The 5,567-nt window shown below is 39.8% G+C and overlaps 1 pseudogene; it reads right to left on the reverse strand.

Annotated features, from left to right (window-relative positions):
• Window positions 1-973: 973 nt before the first annotated feature.
• Window positions 974-1,861, reverse strand: LOC101567125 (annotated as a pseudogene).
• Window positions 1,862-5,567: the final 3,706 nt, after the last annotated feature.

Raw genomic sequence — 5,567 nt, forward strand, 5'->3', positions numbered from 1 at the left:
CGGTCTCTGTGCTTTGCCAAGCTTGTTCCAAGTAGGTGCTTTAGACCACTGAGCCATCTCACCAGCCCCTCCCTCTGCTCTTACCTGGTTCTCCAACTTCCCACTTGGCTCCAGCCATGCCTCTTTACTTTGCCTTTGTTATGGTTGACTTTCAAGTTCTCTTCTGGAAATATTCCTTTTATGGGATTGGAAACTTCTCTTCAGGCACCATCCTAAAATTACCCCTAGTTTCCCTGGTCTGTAATAGTGGACGAAAGGGGCCGGGGAGATGGCTCAGTAGAATAAGCACTTGCTCGGCAAGCATAAGGGCCTGAGTTCAATCCAAGGTTCTGCCAAAAAAAAAAAAAAAAAAAAAAATAGTGGACAAAAAACCACACCCTGGTCACTCTGTCTCCACCTCTGCCATTTTGACCCATTTTCTACCCAGATTCTCTAGTGAAGAGGAATTGGATAAAAGATAGCATAGGAATCTTATATAGAGGCATAAAAAAGGTGGGCTTGTATGTAGACATTAGCAGTCCCCATTTGTATTAAAGAAGAGGACAATCAACCACAAGAACAGCTGATCTCATGTCTGTAAGAATGGATGCATGGGAAATATTTTAAACATTATCTTTTTTTTAAAATTTATTTATTTATTTATTTATTGTGTGTGTGTGTGTGGCCCAGGGACAACACCTAGGAGCGGGGCTGGCTGGCATGTAGTGCTGGGGGATCGAACCGCAGTCCCTGTGCTTTGCTAAACTTGTTCTAAGTAGGTGCTTTAGACCACTGAACCATCTCACCAGCCCTTAAACATTATCTTAAAATGTTTGTACTTTCTCAATATGCTTTATTTCCAAAAAAATTAACATTAAATTTTGATAATTGTGAAATAACATTGTGTAAAACTTCCCTTGGCTCCTTGATATGTACTTTTTTTTTTTTTTTTTTTTTACAGACTTAATTCATTTTATTTTTGTGTAAAAACCCTCTATGTTGTAGCTACTGCTGGAGCTTGAGTCCCCTGGACAGAGAATCCGGTGTGGGTTTTCACAAGATGGTTAGTGAATTCCTGATAGGGAGACTTAGTGAACATAGTCTCTTTCCCGAGGTCAGGGGTCAGATAGTTGTAGGTCTTGGAGATGGCATCAAAGGTGGCCTTAGCAAAGCTGCCCAAAGTAGCAGTGCAGCCCCTAGCAGAGGTGTAGCAGTCATCAATACCAGCCATCATCAGCAGCTTCTTGGGCACAGGGGCTGAGATGATGCCTTTGCCTCTGGGGGCAGGGATCAGACGCACCAACACAGAACCACAGCGGCCCCTCACTTTGCAAGAAACAGTGTGAGGCTTGCTGATCTTGTTTCCCCAGTAGCCTCTCCTCATGGGGACAATGGAGAGCTTGACCAGGATAACTGCCCCATGAACGGTAGTGGCTACTTCCTTGGAACACTTTACACCCAGGCCAACATGACCATTGTAGTCCCCAATGGCGACAAAAGCTTTGAACCTAGTCTGCTGGCCAGCACGAATTTCCTTCTGCACAGGCATATTCTTCAAAACTTCATCCTTGAGGGATGTGCCCAGGAAAAAGTCAATAATCTCGGATTCCTTGATGGGTAAGGAAAGAAGGTAAATTTCCACCAGGGACTTGATCTTCATGTATTTGACCAGACGGCCCAGCTTGGTGACAGGAATCCACTCTTTGTCCTTGGTCTTACCACTGTGAGCCCTGTGGTCTCGGCCGGGGCCCTAGCCTCTGCCTTTGCCACACCTGCGACCTCGAAGGCCACTGCTGAAGCCTCTTTGGAAGCCACCACGGACTCCCATGTGTGCCCCCCCCCTCCGGCCCCTCCCGCTGCACCGGCGTCATCCGCCATTTGGTGTTTCCCAGAAAAAGTTGATTTGTACTTTGTTCCCTACATTTTAACATTTGTGAAATTGTATATCCTTTACAAGGATGATGATTTATAATTATCTACCAGAAATGTCTGTGATTAGGTATTTGTCATGCCTAGTATTGTGCAAACTTGGTTTTCACTCTTTTGTGTTGTTACTTGGATCTCGATATATGGATGGATACACTGCATGTGGTGATTGCTACTTAATAAGTCTCTCTCTGAAGGGTCTACAGGGTGTTCAGGGTCTCACTACTAGATCAGACTCGTAGTGATCCGCCTGTTTACAGCCTCCCAAGAGCTGGGATTACAGATGCATGCCACCACGCCCAGTCTCAATTGCCATCTCAGCACACCCTGGGGTGGGGGGAGGCTGGCAGTCAGGGCTGGGGATCTAATCCCCTGGTCCCTGCACCTGCTTGCAGGCGCTTTAATACGCTGAGTTATTTGGCTGGACTTGTTTAATAAGTCATAACAGAAAGTTAAGGTGTTCACAGAAAAGCACAAAAACAGGAGTGAAACGAAAGTCTAACAAACTAAAGAGCCATCATTGTAGGAGGGACCATGGTTCCATGCGGTCTTGCAAGGCAGCCACTGAATGTTTTATCTAAGACAGGCATTAACTATTGATAAAACCATGTTTCATTTTCTTGATTTGAAATAAAAACAGAAGAATTATTTATCCCACATGAAGCCACGTGCAACAAAAACTGCTGAGTTCATCGGAATAGATAAATGATGTTTTGAAGAATTAACAGTACTTAGAGCTAAAAATTAAGATTAGAGCATAGTTTTTTTGGAAAGATTTTTTCTCAATGGTAAATTAAAAAACGAGTGACTTTTCAGGCATCTATTTAGGTAAAGACTCTGTTGAGTGCTTTTCCATGGTGTGCTTCATGTCAATTCTGTTCTATAGATAGTGTTATGCTGAAACTAAAGATAAAGCATGAGTAACTTGGTTATGTTGGTTACTTAATTTTGGTAGATTGAGAACTTGAATTTTCACATATCCATGCCCACAGCCTGTGCCATTTTCCTCTGAGACTTTGCCTCCCCAGTAGACATCTTCCTTATTTTGTACCTTCTTTGCCTGTCAGGAGCAGAATTGGGGAGGAATGGTCCCAAAATTCTATACACTGACATTACTATGAGGCAAGGTGTTTCACTGTAGAATAAGATAACTTCTTGGTTTTTCACCTAAAAATTAGATTTTGAAGAACTGGAAATCCTTGTAAGGGCATTTAAGACAACATACTTCTTTTAGTGCCTTGCATCTTGAATTTAGCTCACATATGATATTCTCTCATTTTATATATTTTTTTAAACAAGCAGTGCTTCCTTAATCATATCATCTTTGTTTATAGCTGAGAATAAGTTATCACAGCAAATAGGCCTGTAGATACTTATGAAAAGTAGGCGATTTTGAGAAACAAAGACTAGAATATCTGAGCCTAAAAGGGGTGCAAAAGTGAGCAAGGCCTTGATAAAGTAGAACAAAGAAATTCCAAGCAGTTAATCTTTACTTAGTGACAGAACTGTTTGCTATCTAAGGTTGGCAGTATTGTCCTGCATTCTGAGTGAGATTTAGTGCCCTCACCTGCAGTGTTATCTTGCCTTCAGAAGGGTCACTGTGCCACAGACCATTATAGGTCTCTACTGTGATAACTGGCATAAGAGTTCTATTTTCTGCCCACCAGCTGCTGGCTCTTTGAAGTTACATAGGTCTGGGACACACTCATAATTGGTGAATTTTAAAGCCTGCTTAGCATGACTTCAAAGTGGTTTCTCTCAGTGGAAGAGGAAAACAAGAATTGAGATATGTTACATGCATGTATTAATTTACCACAATAAATGCAATTATTATGTATTACGTTGTACTAAGAAAATAAAAAAAAAAAAAAGAAATAACCAAATGAGATTCTCATACATAAATATTTGTATCCAAGCTTATCTGGAAGAGAAAAGGAATCAGAATGAATAAAATGAAAATCATTTAGATTTCTATCTATAATTCTAATTTTACTCACATCAACATTTTAAAAAGTTTTTTATTTTGTTCTATTTTATTGAGAAACAAATAGCAATGAGACAGTTTCAAAACTAATTAATAGGACAGTTTCAACAATTAATACATTGTACATTGTTATCTTCTTAGTGGTTATCCATAGTACAAGATGCAGACGGGATATCCTGTCCAAACACTATTAGTAAAAATCTTTCTTCTCATTGAATTAAGCGAAAGTAGCTGTATATCTATCCTAACTATTCTGCATATACAGATACAAAATGGTTCTCCTTTTGTATCCCCTTTTTATGTTTAGTCCTGTCAGAAATGGGAATGCCATTGGCAACTAAATACTATAAGTACGTGAATTCAGCAAAACAATTCAACAGTCTAGCAGTCCACAACAGTAGTGGGTTATCCACAGAAGTTGTTGAGTTGAGCCTTTCATAGCTCAGCATATTAATATAGCTTTACTTTATATACCTCGTTTTTATACTTTTCTACTGGATGGTTAAGACCAAGATAAAGCAAGACCTATGTAACAAGAAATGTAACTTTTGTATCTGATAAGGTCAGTCAAGTACTCTTGGGATTTATCCTCTAACCCTGTACCACACTTTGTAGATCCTTTGTCATTTTCAGCCATGTGGATGAGTCACAGCCATTTCTTGACCAATTTGCTCTCTGTGATAGGCCTGAGAAAATATTTCCTCTCCAGGTGACTCTCCTTAGGCACACTCTACCTCAATCATGTTGCTCTGTGCCTCCATAATAGTCCTTCATCAGAAAATTTGGGACACACCTGAGTTATATGATGTTAGCATATAGGTTCTCCTATGTCCTGAGTCTTCACTGACCTTGAAAGGCTATGGTCAAAATGTTGGCTGTGTTGGGGCCAAGGAGATGGCTCAGTGGAATAAGTGCTTCCCTGGAAAGCGCAAGGGCCTGAGTTCAATCCCTGGTTCCACAAAAAAAAAAAAAAAAAAAAAAAAAAAGTATTCGCTGTGCTTGAAGCCCTTCTATTTCTCTAATTTTTGTCTGCAAACTTAGGGTATTAACCCTCCAGAAGAGAAGCTTATTATTACCCACAACATATGCAGTTGGGTTTAACTTCACTACATTCCCACCAGCAGTGGAAAAGGGTTCCCTTTTCCTCACAGCCTCTCCAAAATTTGCTGTTGGTTGATTTCTTTATGATAGTCATTCTTTCTGGGGTGAGATGGCATCTCAGTGATGTTTTAATTTGCATTTCACAGATGTCTAGAGATTTGGAGCATTTTTAAAATATATTTATTTGTTTCTTTAATTTCATCCTCTGAGAAGCATGTGTTCATCTCGGATGCCCATTTCTGGATTGGGTCTTTAAATTTAAGGGCCCTAATGTATTTTAGTTCTTTATAAATTCTAGAGAGCAGACCTTTGTCTGAGTGCTTATTAGTTAAGATTTTTTGAAATTGAGGGTTGTCTTTTCATTTTGTTGGTAATTTCTTTTGATGTGCAAAAACTTCTCAATAAGAGTTGGTCCCAGTTGTTAATTCTTTCAAGTATTACCCATGTGATTTGACTTTTGTTCATGAACTCTTTGCATACCCCTCTGTCTTCAAGAGTTCCTCCTACTTTCTCTTCCAGGAGATTTAATGTTTCTGTTTTAATGTTTAGATCTTTAATCCATTTTGACTTTAGCTTA

The sequence above is a fragment of the Octodon degus genome, unplaced genomic scaffold, assembly GCF_000260255.1.
Source record: "Octodon degus isolate 3935 unplaced genomic scaffold, OctDeg1.0 scaffold00115, whole genome shotgun sequence".
NCBI classification, from domain to species: Eukaryota; Metazoa; Chordata; class Mammalia; order Rodentia; family Octodontidae; genus Octodon; species Octodon degus.